General features: G+C 36.9%; 1 non-coding gene across 1 annotated transcript; it reads right to left on the bottom strand.

The window, feature by feature from the left end:
* Positions 1-13661: 13661 nt before the first annotated feature.
* Positions 13662-13768, bottom strand: LOC148879078 (small nucleolar RNA R71). The gene has a single exon (XR_016106273.1). It is a non-coding gene; the product is annotated as a small nucleolar RNA R71 (small nucleolar RNA).
* Positions 13769-17792: the final 4024 nt, after the last annotated feature.

The raw sequence follows: 17792 nt of genomic DNA, 5'->3' as shown, positions 1-17792 counted from the left end.
TGCCCTCTAACATTTCTTTTCATCAAAAGATGAAATTTTTATCTGATGTAAGACACTATCTTTGGGAGGAACCGTATATATACAAGATTTATGCAGATGGCATGGTGAGAAGATGCATACCAAAGGAAGAGGTGCGGAGTATACTTAGTTTTTGTCATGACAAAGAAGCAGGTGGACACAATGAACCATCCAAGATGACGACGAAGGTTTTACAAAGTGGATTTTATTGGCCTACATTATTCAAGGATGCTTATGCCTATGTAAATTCTTGTGATCGATGCCAACGGATAGGTATTATATCAAGGAAAAATGAGATGCTCCTAAACAATATTCTTATTTGTGATATTTTTGATGTTTGGGGCATTGATTTCATGGGTCCTTTTCCAAAATCCTTCAATAATGAGTATATATTTGTTACTTCTAATTATGTGAGTAAATTGATGGAAGCAATTGCATGTCCCATTAATGATGCTAAGGTTGTAATCAAATTCTTGAAAAAAAATAATTTTACTAGATTTTGTACACCGAGGGCTATCATTAGTGATGGAGTTAAACAATTTTGTAATAAACAGTTTGATAATTTATTAATTAAATATGGTGTTACCCATAAGATTGCTACCCCTTATCATCCCTAAACTAGTGGACAAGTATAAATTTCAAATAGGGAATTGAAAGGTATTTTGGAAAAGACTGTGAACTTATTTAGGAATGATTGGTCAATGAAATTGGATGATGCACTTTGGGCCTATAGGACAACTTTCAAAACGCCTATTGGAATGTTGGAATGTCTTCTTATAGGTTGGTGTTTGGTAAGGCTTGTCACCTCCCTATTAAATTAGAGCATAAAGCATATTGGGCATTGAAACTGCTTAACTTTGATTTGCAACTTGTAGGTGAACAAAGAAAGATGCAATTGAATGAACTTGAATAATGGCGGCACTGAGCTTATGAGAAATCTAGAATTTATAAAGAAAGAACCAAGGCATGGCATGATGCACATGTTAAAAGGAAAGAGTTCAAAGTTGGAGACAAGGTTCTTCTTTATAATTCTAGATTGAAGCTTTTTCCCAGCAAACTAAAGTCAAGATGAATTGGTCTATACATAGTAACTACAGTTTTTCCTTATGGTGCAATTGAAGTATTTAATGAAACTAAGGGGACTTTCAAAATCAATGGGCAAAGATTGAAGCTTTACATTGATGGTGGAAAAAATCCTTTGTTCAACTTCACCATTCACCTAAAGGATCCATGAAAATGGAAATAGAGTCAAACTAATGACTAATACTTAGAACTATATTTTTCATTTATGCACTTTAGGATTTCTAGTTGTTTCATGTTTCTTTATTTCTTTTTATGTTTTGTTTTAATTTTTGTCTTCTCTTGTTATTGTTGTTTTTTCTTCTCTTTTGATTAATGAAAGTAGGTTGCAATTTTGGAGTCTATGGATAGGAAATTTCAGCATGTATAGCTGAAACCAAGACCAACTCGAAAGGAAGTTTCTTTCCTTTCTTTTTGCTCTTTAATTTACTTAACATTGAGGACAATGTTAAATTTAAATTTGGGGGGGAGGAGATTGCAATTTTTGTGAACCCGAGAGCATGAGCATGGTATGATTACACCAATTTTGTTTTTTCTGAAATATGCTTTATCTTAAATTTGTGATTGCTGAATTTTTCTTGATGACTAAAAGCTTATGATAAATTCTTGATTGAAATCGAATATGACTTAGAAAATGAAGATAAATGCTAATCCTGAGGATTAATTGATTCTCGTGTTAACTCCATTGTATCATGAAAGTTGAATTTCTTAAGTACATTATGCCATGATCTTGTGAATTGTGTGCAATGGTGAATGATTATGTGAGCTATATGGAATAATATGATCACTATGTGATTTTCTAGAACATGTTTGATAGGCCTTTCAGGCGAAGTCCTAGACAACATATTTCTTTGGAGATGATTTAGGCCATCTTTGGATCATTTGAACATTTTCAAGCTAACCTTGACATATTTCAATCCTTAGTTAGCCTTTTGAGCCTTTTCAAAAAAATGGCATATGCAAGCATATGATTAGCTACCATTCAAAATCTTTTCTTCAACACTCATTATACTTAACTTGAGAAACCCGAAAAACCATGATCTACCCTTCAAGAGAGCTTAATTTTGCACAATGATGTTGTTGAATGAAAGAAGTGAAGATGAAAGAAAAAGAAAAAAAAAAATGTTGAGAAAGAAAGAAAAGAGGCTTCAGAAATATATCATGAGCCTAAAATTATGTGCTAAAAAGTTTATTCACTGCCCAAGAAGATAAAAGGAAATAATTTTGGGGGTTGTAATACATGTGCATATCCTTCTATGCTCTCTTGTTTTGTAATTCCTTATCCTTTCTTTGTTAGCCCCTACCTAGGCCTCACATTACAAGCTTAATAAAGACCTATTGATCTAAAGTTTTATGATTATCTACATTAGTGGAGAAGGACTATGATGAGCAAGCCTATAGAATATCAAAAAAATTCAAAGATCCATTGGTTTGCATAATTTGATCTAAAAAGCATGCATGACACTCGAAAATTGGCAAAACACACATACACACTTCAATTTTCTTGATGTAATTTTGTTAGCATAAGATTCATGATAATTCTTGGATGGTATGTTGAATGCTTTCTTAGTTATATACCTTAGACAATCTTTGAGGCATATACTTTGGAAAATCAAGATAAGCAATGCATGATCAATTTATAAGCTTAAGTATGATTTTATTCATATTTTGATCGAGGACGAGGAGACAAATATCTCTTTGACGAATTCAGGGACTATTTAAAGGAAAATGGGATAGTATCACAACTAGCCCCTCCTACACCACAATTAAATGGTGTAACAGAAAGGAGGAACCAGACCTTATTGGATATGGTTCGGTCACTTTTCATACATCAGAATTACCTACATCTTTTGGGGTTATGCATTAGAGACTGCGATATACATGCTGAACCAGGTTCCAACCAAACCCGTTGCGAAGACTCCCTATGAGCTTTGGACCGGTAAAAAACCAAGTGTAAGACACTTGAAGATTTGGGGTTGTCCGACACATGTTAAAAGAACAAGTGCTGACAAATTGGAATCTAAGACCAGCCATTTCCTATTTGTAGTTTACCCTAAAGACTCTGTAGGGTATTTATTCTATGACCTAGGAGAGCATAAAGTGTTCTGTAATCAAAATGCCCATTTCTTAGAAGAAGATTAAATCCTGAACAATCATCGTTAGGAAGTTGTTCTTGATGATGAGAGCTCAGGGGTAGTGAAAGATGTCTCACAAGCTCCAGTTAATAACCAACCTAAGAGATCTACCCGGGCATCCAAGCCTCTAGTTCGTTACGACTATAACCAAGAAAATTATTTGGTGAAAGCCATGACCAGCGAGGAGGATCCCATGACTTATACGAAAGTTATGTTGGATATAAACTCCTTGAAATGGGTAGATGCCATGAGAGCTGAGATGGACTCAATGAAGGCCAATGGAGTCTGGACTTTGATAGATCCGCCCCCTAGGGTAAAAGCAATTGGTTGCAAATGGATTTATAAGAGCAAGAAGGGCCCCGATGGTAAGGTTGAGACCTATAAGGCTTATTTTGTGGTGAAATGGTACACTCAGAAAGAGGGGAATCTGATAAGAATAAAAATTATCATATTTTATTCCTAAATATTCAGTCTTTTATACTTAATTAGTACTTAATTGGACTCATTATGCTTGTATTTCGATTCAGGGCATGAAAGAAGGCATCAGGAGAAAAACAAGGCTAATCAGGTAATTTTGCATAGTTTCGGTGCCGCATAGTAATCTGGGCATAACTCTTCCATCCTGACTCTGATTGAGATGATTCAAGATGCATTGAAAAGATAATGAAAAAATATACAACTTTAATGTTTTGAGTTTTGATAGATGCAGACTAAATAAAAGTCAAAATCGGGCCCGAAATCTGAGTAAATTCGTAGAAAAGCTCAATTCGCAGCAGAAGCCTAGTTCACAGAGAAGCCTTGCAGCAGCCCAATTCGTTGAAGAAGCCCAATATGAATACAAGAATAAGCAAACTGCAAAGAGTCCTATCAGATTTAATTATCTGATGTAATTGTAGAAAGATAAAGGAGATTGTGATTACCAGATAAGAGAGATGATAGGATTAGATCTAAACTAATCATTAGGAATTAGGACTTTCTATTTTTGAGAAAGAACTCTAAAAGGGAGTTGGAAACAACCCTCCTCGGGGGGGGGGGGGGGGATGGACTAGCACCAGGCATCAATCAATCTGGGGAGCAATCAAAAGTCCTCCAAGAGAGATTCAACTTTCAAAGTAGTAGTTAGCAACCTAGGAGGAGAAGAAGGCGGCGGCAAGGAGAAGACACTCATCAATCTCAACTTCAAGGGTGACATCATGAGTTCTTTCTTATACTTTGTTTGTTTAATCTTCTTTATCATGAACTATTTTATTTATAGCTGGGGCTATGGAAAGCATAACCACAACCATGGATTGATTTTTATTTAATTCAACCAAGCTGTTTTTATTTTCATATTGTCTATGAGTTATTATGCGTAATGCAATTAGGAGCTTGGCCACCTCTTAGTTGATTTGGTTTATGTGAATGAACCAGAAGGAGAATTCATATAATAGACTAAATAACTCATAGTGTGAATTGAATGGTATATAGGAATATATATATATATACATGATTCATCTGATGATACATGTTTTTCATAGAACTTAACACACTTTCTATCTCGAGAACTCTAATCAAGGAATCGAAGGGTTACTTAATAGAAGTAGGTTTGATATATCCTAGAAGGGAATATTAAGTAAATTAGGGAAAACTCTAGCTTATGAAAATAATAAAATATCTTGGTTAATTTAATAAATTGATATTCATTGGAAAGGTTAGGTGGACCTATAGTCCTGGCACTTTCAGTTAAATCGTTGCAAGTTCAGTCATTGATTGCCTTTGTTTCTATCTCTTTTCTTTTTCTATCTTTAATTTTCACTAGTTCCTATTGTTAGATCCAAAATTCAGTTGTCCAAATAATTGAGAGAAGCTATAGTTCTAATACTTATTTTGTTAAATCCTTGTGGGAACGATATCTTTATACTACTTGATAACTAGTGCATTTGCTAGGGTTATATAATTATAGCTATCATAATCGATTATAAGGAATCTTTTTGCTCGTGGCCATGATTAAATCCATTAAGCTCCTGCTAGCTGTAGTGGCATACCATGACTATGAGATTTGGCAAATGGATGTCAAAATCGCATTCCTGAATGGAAATTTTATTGAAAATACCTATTTGCAACGACCGTAAGGTTTTATAGTTGTAGGTCATGAACACATGGTATATAAATTTAATCAATCTATATATGGACTTAAGCAAGTTTCTAGGAGCTAGAACATCTGGTTTGGCTCTACTATCAAACAGTTTGACTTTAAGTAGAATCCGAATGAGCCCTATGTTTAAAGGAAGACCAAGAGAGATAAGGCTACATTCTTGGTTCTGTATGTAGATGACATTCTACTCATTGAGAATGATGCAAGAATGTTGATTATGGTGAAAGTATGATTTTCACAGTAATTCTCCATGAAAGATATTGGAGAAGCCTCTTATATCTTGGGACTTCAACTCTATAGAGATAGATCGAAGAGGATAATAGGATTATCCCAGTCTATTTACATTGACAAGATAGTCAAAAGATATAGTATGGAGAACTCCAAGAAAGGAAATGTTCATTTGGCGTGCTGTCTTAGGCACTCAAAAATAAAACCTATACTCCTAAAACAAATGCAGTAGTGTGAGTAAGGATCGTTTCCACAGAGAGTATATAGCATAATTTTTGTGCTACGTGAACAAAGATGGGGGGGGGGGTTGTATGTAACAAAAACCAGAATTAAAAAGAAAAAAAACCAAATGAGAAGCAATGCAAATCAAGGTATTGAAATTAATCAAAAGAACGAATCTTGGTCTAAGTCAACATCCACCATCAGAATTTCACTACTGCTCATCGATGCAAAGATATATCAATTCAGACTTTGAATATTCATTGTAGGAATTATTTTCCTATATCTCCCTAATCATAGTTAATCAGAAAATAAGCGATCCTCTTAACCCTTACTACTGAACAATCCCTAAACAAGCATTAAAGATTTAATCCAGCAGTAGCCTTAAGCATTAGAGATTGATTAAGCTAAACAATACAAGCACAAGCGGTTGCATTTAATTCAGTCGAGTGTTCTTCCTAAGATCTAACAATTTCTGACGCAACAAATCATTAAACCCTAGTTGCTTCGCAGATTAGAGGGATCAAACAACTACGAATATGATATCTAACGTAGCAGTAGATTGCAATGAATAATAAACTAGTAGGCCTCCTAGAAATCAGACGAAACAATCATAAACATGAACATAGAAGAACATCAGATATTCAAAGTATAAATCAAACAATAAAAATCAAATTAGATCTCATAGTTTTATTGATTCCGAGCCTTCTATTTCCTTTGACCAAGTATCAGAATTTAGCCACACATGGTCATGGTGAAAACTCAAGAAAGAATTGGAGAGGAAGAAGAGAGGGGTAGCAGCCTAGGTCTCATTGTTTTCTTTCTTGTTTTTCCTCTTCTTTTCTTTCTCTCTACTTCCCCTAAGAGAAGCCTACAAAATCTCTTAAAATTTCTCCAGATAACAGTCTCCAAGTCTGACTTATCAAGAAAAAAAATTCAAAAATAAGATAAAACAAAGTTCTCATATAAGTGGGAGAGTGGTGATTTTGCATATGAAAACTTGAAGGCTAAAGAACGTTTCCAGCACGTCAGTAGTGCGGTTGCAACAAATTCGGGCCCAATTTTTATCTCGATTCAGTTAGAATATATCAGCACTCAAAACACAAAAGTTATAGATCATTTCCTTTTCATTCTAACACATCTTGAATCATCTCAATCGGAATTTGGATAAGTGAGTTATGCCCAAATTACTACACGGTGCCGAAACTATCCAAAATTAACCGATTAGCTTTGTTTTTCACTTAACATTTCCATTTGTGCCCTAAATCAAAATATAAGAATAATGAGTCCATTTAGGCACTAAATAAGTATAAAATACTAAACATTAAGGGAGAAAAATATGATATTTTGCATTCTCATCATCCTTTTAGGCATGGAATCACTCTCTCCAAGGGTATGACTCCCAAAACACCTAAGGAGATTGAGGGCATGAATGAAGTTCCCTATGCCTCTTCTGTAGAGAGCATCATGTATGTCATGTTGTGCACTCAACTAAACATTGCTCATACTGTAAGTGTGGCAAGCAGATACCAGTCTAACACAGGACAATAGCATTGGATCGCTGTGAAAAATATATTGAAATACTTTCGAAGGACAAAAGAGTTTTGTCTAGTATTTGGTGGTAGTTCACCATAGATCATCGGGTATACTGATACCATCCGCTAGTTAGATCCAAATGGTAGAATGTCTATATTTGGTTACATCTTTACAATGGGGTCCTGTGTAGTAAGAATAATAGTCCACAACCTAAGCTGGGCATATTGCCGTAAGTGGGGCTGCCTAATGAATAAAGGTGTTCATTCTGGAAATTGGAATTCAGAACATCACCCATTCTACTGTTGTATGACAACACAGGATCTCTGGGAGATTGATATTAAAAGGTAGCATCAACGGAGAATGTGGAAGACTCATTGACTAAGCCACTGACACAGAAAGTGTTTGAGAAACACGTGGAAAGTCTGGGACTCCGGCTTGTACCCAATTGAACCTAAGTGCAAGTGGGAGCTATTAGATAGTATATCCCCTTAGTTTCAATCAACATGATGTACATTATTACATTTATTGTAAATGAATAAAGTACATATTTGATTCATGTTATTGTGGTATGTTTCTGTGTAATACCCTTAAACTGGACATGTATGAGACTCGTGTTAGTTTAGAATCTTCATAGCAGTTGAATAGATATGGGGAGATTTATCCTGCCAAAGCTGACACTGATTTGCTGCCAAGTTGGTTGTGGTGGTTTGTCTCAGCCGCTAGGGTGAGACTTGAGGTACATGTACTGTGGATTTTCTTGAAACCCTGAATCGGACCAAACTTGAATGTTACACCTGACCCCTAGACTCGATCATGATACTGCACTAAGTGTTGGATTGGGTTGTCTTTGATGTGTCAATCAGTGAGATCCTTAGAGGGGGTCAAAACCTGGGTATGTTGGGACAGTTCGAGAATTCATCTGAGTGGGTAATCATAGTGACAGGGTCAGCCCCTTTGTCGGACAAAGTGAATGATCGAAAAAATGCACTCTCTCTAATGGAAACCTAAACTGCAGGCAATGGATTTCAAATGTGTTTGAAATTTGGTCTTACAAAATATATTTATGTAGAGATTTACTAATATATATTATGGTTTCAAAATGTTTGCAAAATGTTTTAATTCCTGGGATCCATGTGAGTAGAGAGTGCAACACACTATACCTTACAGCCGAGGGAGAGGTTCTCTCTTGTTGGACAGTGTTTGATCATTAAGGGATGAGAGGTTAAGTGTAAGACCATTGAGGGTTATTCCTAGCGGGCTAATCTTACATCTGCCCATAGTCCTTAGGCCTTCATAAGATGGCTAGACCCAAGGACCATTTAGTGTAAATGTTGGGCCCATTAAGAGCCCAAAGTGATGGACTCAGGGGTTCACTGTATTCAGCAATGAATTCGGCCAGGCCTTGTAATAGAGGATAGGCTGAATCCATGTGGCTGATGTGTAGATCAATGATAAGGTCCCACACCATACAAAGAGAGGCAAGCTAGCCAGCATTAAAAAGAAGTGGGCTTAAAAGCTTAATGGTTCTAAAAGCCCATTTCAAACTGGGTTAATTGGATTAATTAAATATGGGTAGATCTGGGTTTGGATCAATAGATAAGGATAAGAGGATAACTCTTATCCACTTAAAGAGTCCAAATCCAAATAAAGATTTGGATTTGGAAACTCCTAATTTGATTAGGAATAAGCTGATTTTGAACTACAAATAAGATAAAGGGTTATCCTTATCACTTAAAGAGTGATTTGGATCTAGAAACTCCTAATGAGATTAGGATGTTGTTTCTTTAAGGCTATAAATAAGAGAACAGGGAGGACATGAAAAAGACACTCGCACAAAACAGAGAGAAGACAACTCAGTTAGACTGATCTTGACTTCAATTCTTTTTCTTCTTGCTCTTGCCGCCCTACCCCATTCGATCTCCAGTTCTTGGATCTAATCAAGATTTGATCTTGATATTTTTTCTTGTTGGAAGGAACAATTTTGAAGCTATGCTCACTACCCCATTTGATTCTTGCTAAAGAATCACAAGTTCTTGGTGAAGAACTACCTGCTGATCCTGCCTCATCCTAAGCTGTGTCATCTTCAGCGGAGGGAGGATTTGGTACACTCTTTGGGCGTGAAGACCTACATTGGGAGGAGCTTTCTGCATGGATTCTATATCAGGTATATCCTTTCCTAATCTTGGTTTCAGATTTGGTCCGGTTTGGTTACAAGAATGAACATTGAAAATGCAGTTTTCTAAATAGGGAACAAGATTTTTGGATGGAAGTAAAGAAATTTTTGAAACTTTGTCCAACCTTCCTGCAGGGTTCGACCATCTATATGATGGATCTCCCATCCCTTCAGATTCAAGATTAGGCACAGGTGGTTCACTCTTCAATTCTGGTAGAGATTCAATAGTAGGCTAAGATTGAAATGGGTGAGGAAACTTTATTAAGGCATTAGCTTCTTCCGTTGGATCATCTACTGCTACCAGATTGTTTTCTTTGGGGTTTCCCTTTACATCTATCATACAACAATTCCTATTTTGTTCTGGGTATGCAAAAGGATTCTGGGACTCACACAAGTCTTCAAACTTTCCTTCCCTTTGAAGAGCTGAGATTTCTTCAGCATTTTCTAAGTATGGGACATTAGAGGTTGTAAGATCTTGGTATTGGGGAAGACCTAGGGATTCGTTTCTAGGGTCGACAACTGGTTGACTAAGCATTGAATCATTTTCCCATTGCAAGTTAGCTTCCATGAACTGAATTACTTGGCTCTCTTATCTTAGGATTGACTGTTGCTGAGCTAAGATCGGTTGTTGGAGTTACAGAAACATATCATCATGTGAATCGGTCTGATAAGCCTGAGGGGAGGTTTGACATGACTGAGCCGGTTGAGTCCCCAGGTAGTCAATATACTCACAGTGAATCTGGTCTTCAGGCCATTGAGAGTGCTCATCTAGTAGTGTGGTTTCTTGGGCTTGGGCCCAATAAGCAAACTTGGGATGTTTTTTCACCCAGGGTTATATGGATTAAAGGATGGGTTAGCATTGGGTTGGAAAAATCCATTACCTGCATGTACTTGCTCTAGAATGACTGGTTGACATGGGCCCGCCGCAGGGCACTAACTAACATGATGGGCCGGGCTTGCACAGATGGAACATGTTGGGCAGGATGACAAGGTTGGGAATGGGCTAAATTGTTGATGAAATGCAAGGACATGGTTCAATTCTTTGGGCCATCCCATTAATCTTATCCAGTTGTTGAGACACATGGTTCCAATTTATTTGTGGCTTAGGTTGAAAGTAGTTTCTCATTCCCTAAACTTCGGCCATTGAATTCATTTTATTTTATTTTGTTTTAACATTTTTCTTTTCAAATGCAAGCAATTCAATCACACGACCTACGGGCTGAACTAAGTTTTCCTAAACTAGTGGTTCAATCATTTGAAGGGATGGGAGATTGATGAGAATGCAAAATATCATATTTTTCTCCCTTAATATTTAGTCTTTTATACTTATTTAGTGCCTAAATGGACTCATTATTCTTATATTTTGATTTAGGGCACAAATAGAGGCGTTAAGTGAAAAACAAAGCTAATCGGGCAATTCTGGACAGTTTGGGCACTGTCATAATTTGGGAATAACTCTCTCAACCGAACTCAGATTAAGATGATTCAAGATTTTTTGGAACGATAAGGAAAAGATCTACAACTTTCATGTTTTGAGTTTTAATAGATACTGACTGCATCGAGGTCAAAATCAGGTCCGAAGTAGCTGCAACCGCACTGCTGACGTGCTAAAAACGTTCCTTAGCCTTTAAGTTTTCATATGTGGAAATCACCCTCTCCCACTTACATTAGAACTTTGTTTTATCTTATTTTTAATATTTTTCTTGATAAGTCAGACTTAGAGACCGTTATCTAGAGAGAAATTTTAGGAGATTTTGTAGGCTTCTCTTGAGGAATGGGAAGTAGAGAGAAAAGAAAGAAAAGAAGAGGAAAAATAAGAAAGAGACAATTAGACATAGGCTGTCGCCCCTCTCTTCTTCCTCTCCAATTATTTTTTGAGTTTTCACCACGACCATGCATGGCTAAATTCTGATACTTGGTTGAAGGAAATAGAAGCCTTAGAATCAACAAAACTGTGAGATCTAATTTGATTTTTATTGTTTGATTTATGCTTTGAATATCAAATGTTCTTTATGTTCATGTTTATGGTTGTTTCTGATGCTGCGCAATCTGGCTGCTCCTAGCTGGAGATGACTCGGCTTTCAGTAGACAATGGACTAGATAGATCTGCACAGAGAGAACCAAAGAACCAGGGGGTGCTTACCTAGCGAGGTCGCTCCAATGCTTAAGTCAGTAACTTGCGAGCTGGAGGTAATTTAGAAAGCTAGAGAGCTAGTAAGCAGTGATTACGCATACCTTTGCCCCCAAAGGGTTGGGGTCTTTATATACTAGAGTCCTCGGGGTTTTTCGGAGTGGTTCTGGGATTCTTGTCATGATGAGGCTCGTTATCGAGTTAATAGGAGGTAACATCACCAGTCGATAAGGCATATCACTGCCGTCCGAATCGGTCAGAGGAGATGAGGCCAGCTATTACGAGGTGTGATCCCGTAAAACATGGAATCCGATGACAAGATCTTCAGGGTTATCATGTGGATGTCGGTCAATATTATCCGAACTAATTCCACCTGGGTGCGGTCTGCTACGGACGCCGAGGTGCCTGGTAATCGAAGTGATCTTAATGCAATCGTGCCCCAAAGTGAACTTGTCCCGAGGTGGATTCGCTTCCAATGTGGGCTTGCCCCGAGGTGGTTCAGTTATCCGAGCTTGGTCCATCGCAGACTTGGGTACGTTGTGATGAGCTATCGTTCTGTCAGCTAGGTCGTGTCCACGTGTCCCTTTATTATTAGGTTGTGCCAAATCACCCTACATCAGTTTCGTTTGATTGATAGGAGGCCTACTAGCTTATTATTCATTGCAATCTACTGTTAGGTTAGATATCAGATCCATAATTGTTTGATCCCTCTAATCTGCGAAGCAACTAGGGTTTAATGATTTGTTGCGTCAGAAATTGTTAGATCTTAGGAAGAACACTCGACTGAATTAAATGCAACCGCTTGTGCTTGTGTTGTCTAGCTTCATCGATCTCTAATGCTTAAGACTACTGCTAGATTAAATCTTTAATGCTTGTTTAGGGATTGTTCAATAGTAAGGGTTAAGAGGACCGCTTGTTTACTGATTAACTGTGATTAGGGAGATACAGGAAAATAATTCCTACGATGAATATTCAAAGTCTGAATTGATATATCTTTGCGTCGATGAGCAGTAGTGAAATTTTGGTGGTGGATGTTGACTTAGACCAAGACTTGTTCTTTTGATTAATTTCAGTACCTCGATTTGCATTGCTTCTCATTTGGTTTTCTTTCCTTTTAATTTTGGTTTTCGTTACATACAAACCCCCCTCCATCATTGTTCACGCAGCACACAAACTAGGGTAGATACTCTCTATGGAAACGATCCTTACTTGCACTACTGAAGTTTTTCTAGTCAGTTTTTGTGCTTATTGTGATCATTGTTTCGTTCTTGAAACTTTTGAAATATATATATATATATATATATATATATATATAGAGAGAGAGAGAGAGAGAGAGAGAGAGAGAGAGAGATCACTATGTTTGTGTTTTAGCGTAAAATATTTTCTGTCTTATTTATTTATTTATTTTCATCACTCTAGATTTTTTTTTTATGATATGTCATTCATGGTTTATTAGGGTTTCCTTGATTTATGCATGTAACTTGATTTTCTAAGCAAGGTGATTTGTAGTACGATCCAGAAATAGAGGGAACTTTGCGTAGGTTAAGGAGGGAAGCTCGGAGTCATTCTGAAGAGGATGATCTAGCTTTTGATTCCCTATTTGTTAGTGGTTCTGATTTGAGAGAGGAGGAAATCATGGCTGGAAATTGAACTCTGAAAGAGCTTGTTGCCCCTGATTTTAATCAATAACCCTTATGCATAACATTTCTTGCTTTAGATGCTGATGCTACTTTTGAATTAAAATCTGGACGGATACATCTCTTGTCCACTTTTCATGGTCTTGTAGGTGAGGATCCTCACAAGCATTTGAAGGAGCTTCATGTGGTATGCACGAGTATGAAACCCACGGGGGTGACTGAAGAAAAAATTAAATTAAGAGCCTTTCCGTTTTCTTTGAAGGATTCCGCTAAGGATTGGCTCTATTATTTACCCTCCGGGAGTATTACCACATGGAACAAGATGAAGAGGTTATTTTTGGAGAAGTACTTCCAAGCTTCAAGGGCATCCAACATTAGAAAAGAAATTTGTGGTGTAAGGCAGTACAATGGGGAGTCCCTACATGAATACTAGGAACGTTTTAAAAATTTATGTGCAAGCTGCCCCCATCATCAAATCAGTGAGTAGCTACTTATCCAGTATTTCTATGAGGGTCTTCAACCCACTGATAGGAGCATGATTGATGCTTCTAGTGGAGGAGCTTTAGTGGACAAAACTCTCGAGGCCGCGAGAAACTTGATTGCAAATATGACGGCCAATTCTCAACAATCCGGCTCTAGGCTTGATCCTCCATCAAAGCTTGTTAATGAGGTAAATATCTCTTCCCTTGAACAACAAATTGCGAGTCTAACTTTTCTTGTTTGTCAAATGACTGTAGGTAATATGCAAACAGTGAAGGCTTGTGGGATATGTTCGGTAGTAGGGCATCCAACCGATATGTGCCCAACTCTTCAAGAGGATTCCATTGAGTAGGTGAATGCGACAGGTGGTTTTCCGGGGCAACTGCAAAGGAAGTATGATCCCTATTCGAGCACATATAATCTAGGATGGAGGGATCACCCCAATCTCAGATATGAGAATCCACAGAACTACCCAAGTTTCCTGCAATATCAGCCATACCCCCCTAGACAACAGCCGAGCCAAACCTATAATTCTGTTATGTTTTTAGAAGATATTGTTAAATCTCTTGCCACTAATACTTTGTTATTTTAGTAGGAGACGAAACAATTTCAGCAAGAGACGAGGGCCAGTATCCAATGTTTGGACAATCAGATGGGCTATATGGCAACCACAAATAGTCAGTTAGAGGCGCAAGGTTCAGGGAAACTACCCTCTCAAACAGTTGTGAATCCAAGAGAAAATGTAAGTGCAATCATTTTGAGAAGTGGTAAAGAGGTTGGGATTTTGGCAAAGGCAGCCCCTACATCGTCGAAGCAAGAAAAGGAGAAAAACATCATTGCATATGGGAACATTCCCAATGACGATGATGTACCCAAGCGTAAGTTTCCACCTATTTCTGATTATAAACTGGTACCTCCTTTTCCTCAGGCTTTAGTACAATCTAGAAAAGATGAGCAATTTAAGGATTTTTATGAGACTTTTCGTAGATGCGAGACAAACATTCCCCTTTTTGATGCTATTAAACGAGTACCTCGTTATGCTAAATTCCTGAAAGAACTATGTACACATAAGAGGAAACAAAAACTGAAAGGATGCGAGAAGGTGAGAGTAGGAGAGAATGTTTTTGCAGTCATTCAAATAAAACTCCCTGCAAAGTGCAAAGGTCCAGGTATGTTTACTATCCCTTGCATGATAGGTAACACTAGAATTGACAAGGCCATGTTAGACTTGGGAGCTTCTATCAATGTCATGCCATATTCTATATATGCTTCTTTGAAACTTGGACCTTTGAACAAAACTGGTGTTGTGATTCAATTAGCTAATAGATCTAATGGCTATCCTAAGGGTGAAGTCGAGGATGTTCTTGTGAAAGTAATGATTTTGTTTTTCCTGTTGATTTCTACGTGCTTGATATGGATAATGGTGATCAAACCACTAATATTTTGTTAGGAAGGCCATTATTAAAAACATCCAAGACTAAGATAGATGTTCACAGTGGCATACTTACCATGGAAGTTGATGATAAAATTGTGAAGTTTAATATTTATGATGCATGAAATATCCTAGTGATGATAATCTTGTTTATTCTATAGATGTTATTGATTCTTTGGCACAGGAAGTCTTTGAACTTAATGGGAAGGATGTATTGGAAATTTCCATTAGTAAGCATCTTGAGAAAGATGGGTCAACGTTGAGTGTTGATTTGCAGGAAACTGCTGCAACATTGAATGATTCTCTGGAGTTACAATAGTCAGGTATCATTCCTTATATTTCGTTACTAATTTCTAATGGGAGACTTTTACCCTCTGTTTGCAGGCCCCTATTCCATATTTGAACCCACCCATGATAGATGAAAGGGGAGAACACAGGAAGTTGCAACTACAAGAGCTAGAGGAAATTCACAATGATGCTTATGAGAGTACAAGGATTTACAAGGAAAAGACGAAGGCTTTTCATGACAAGATGATCTCTATGAAGGAATTTAAAGTTGGTCAAAAAGTCCTTTACCATTCACGGCTTCGTCTGTTTCCGAGTAAGTTGCATTCTCATTGGATTGGACCCTTTGTTGTTATTAATGTTTTTCCTCATGTTGCAGTTGAAATTCAAAGTCTAGCAATTTCCAAAGTGTTCAAGGTGAATGGCCATAGACTTAAACATTTCTATGAAGGCTTTCAGATAGAGAATGTTGAACAATTGGACCTTGAGGATCCGGTTTATGCTGATTAAAAAAAGGGAAGTTTGTTTTTTCTTTTTCTTCTTATTTTTGCATTTATGTTTTAGTTATTTCTGCCTTTTCTTTGCATTTCACTTTACATTGGGGACAATGTAAGTTTTAAGTGTGGGGGGGGGATTTAGGTTGCATTTTAAAATTTGATTTAGGTTGTTTTTAATTTTGCATTTTTGAAAAATAAAATAAAATATAGTTTTGCTCTTTGTTTTTGTGTTTTTTTTTGTGGTTTTCAACGATTTTTTTTAGGTTGTATATGCCATAAGCAAGATTCAATTAAGCTTGAAAAGTTCATAACACGACTAGATAAATAATCTTCCAACGTAGAATTAATTAGTCTAGTTATTTTCCTTGAGAATGCTAGTGACTAAATCTAGTAGACAAAAGCTGGTGAGATTTTGAGCCTTTGGAGTGACACATCCACATCAGTCCTACTATTTTCTTTCATGTGAGATATTGTTCCATGGATTTGTTTCTCTATAACTTGCCTTGATTCTCTTCAAGATCACATTGACACAAGCATGCATGAACATGATTAAGGCCTTTTTGTTATACGCTACATAAGCCAAATAGCCTACCCTTTGATAAATTATCCCCTTTGTTGAACCCCTTTGATCTTTATTGACGTTTGTCGTTCATTATGAACCCATGTTACAAACTTTAAACCCGAGAAAAAAATAATACCCTTACCCAAGCCGTAAAACTAGTGGAGCATTATTCATCATTATAATATGTAGAGATGTGCAAGTTTCAAGTGTGGGGGTGTTTGGATTCGTGGTATGGTTATGAATGGTGAAATGGAACATGTTTTCATTCTCAGTTCGTGAGTTCTAGTGATCGATGTTCATGTTTGAAAAAAAAGAAAAAAAAAGGAAAGAAAAAAAAAGTAAAGAAGAAAGGAAGTGATGGAGGAAATTGTTTTTGATGTTACAAACTATCCATGCCCCTCCTTAAATTCCAAGAAAAAGGGGTTGTTTATATATACAAAGGTGGAAGCTGTTATTAAGGATTGTTCCCTGCTGCAAACAAAAAGTGTTCCTTTGAATGATCTCTTTTCCAATGCAGGAGTTTTACATGCTTTAAATACATTAAAGTAAAATTGAAGAAATTGCTGAATGGAGTTATTGGTTTGACATGCCTTGTACATTCGAGCTTTAGATGATTCAATTTTGCTTCACTAGTTTCGTTGGCTTTTGAGCTACATTCCCAAATATTTCCCACCTTGATCCTAAGCTCCATTACAACCCTTGAAAAGTCCTTTTGATTCGTGTTATGCATGTGATCCCAGAGATGGAGAAATTTTAGGAGATTTTGAGCTATAGACTTGGAGACAGTTATCTAGAGAGAAATGTTAGGAGATTTTGTAGACACTCTTGGGGAATGGAAAGTTGAGAGAAAAGAAAGAAAAGAAGAGGAAAAACAAGAAAGAGACAATCAGACCTAAGCTGCCGCCCCTCTCTTCTTCCTCTCCAATTCTTTCTTGAATTTTCACCATGACCATGCATGACTAAATTCTGATACTTAGTCAAAGGAAACAGAAGCCTCAGAATCAATAAAACTGTGAGATCTAATTTGATTTTTATTGTTTGATTTATGCTTTGAATATCGAATGTTCTTTATGTTTATGTTTATGATTGTTTCGTCTGATTGCTAGGAGGCCTACTAGTTTATTATTCGTTGCAATCTACTGCTAGGTTAGATATCAGATTCGTAATTGTTTGATCCCTCTAATTTGCGAAGCAACTAGTGTTTAATGGTATGCTATGTTAGAAATTGTTAGATCTTAGGAAGAA

Source organism: Nelumbo lutea, chromosome 1 (assembly GCF_056320005.1).
Source record: "Nelumbo lutea isolate HS-2025 chromosome 1, American lotus-T2T, whole genome shotgun sequence".
Lineage (NCBI taxonomy): Eukaryota > Viridiplantae > Streptophyta > Magnoliopsida > Proteales > Nelumbonaceae > Nelumbo > Nelumbo lutea.
The sequence above is the reverse complement of the archived record's forward strand: the minus strand, read 5'-3'. Positions and strand labels throughout refer to the sequence as shown.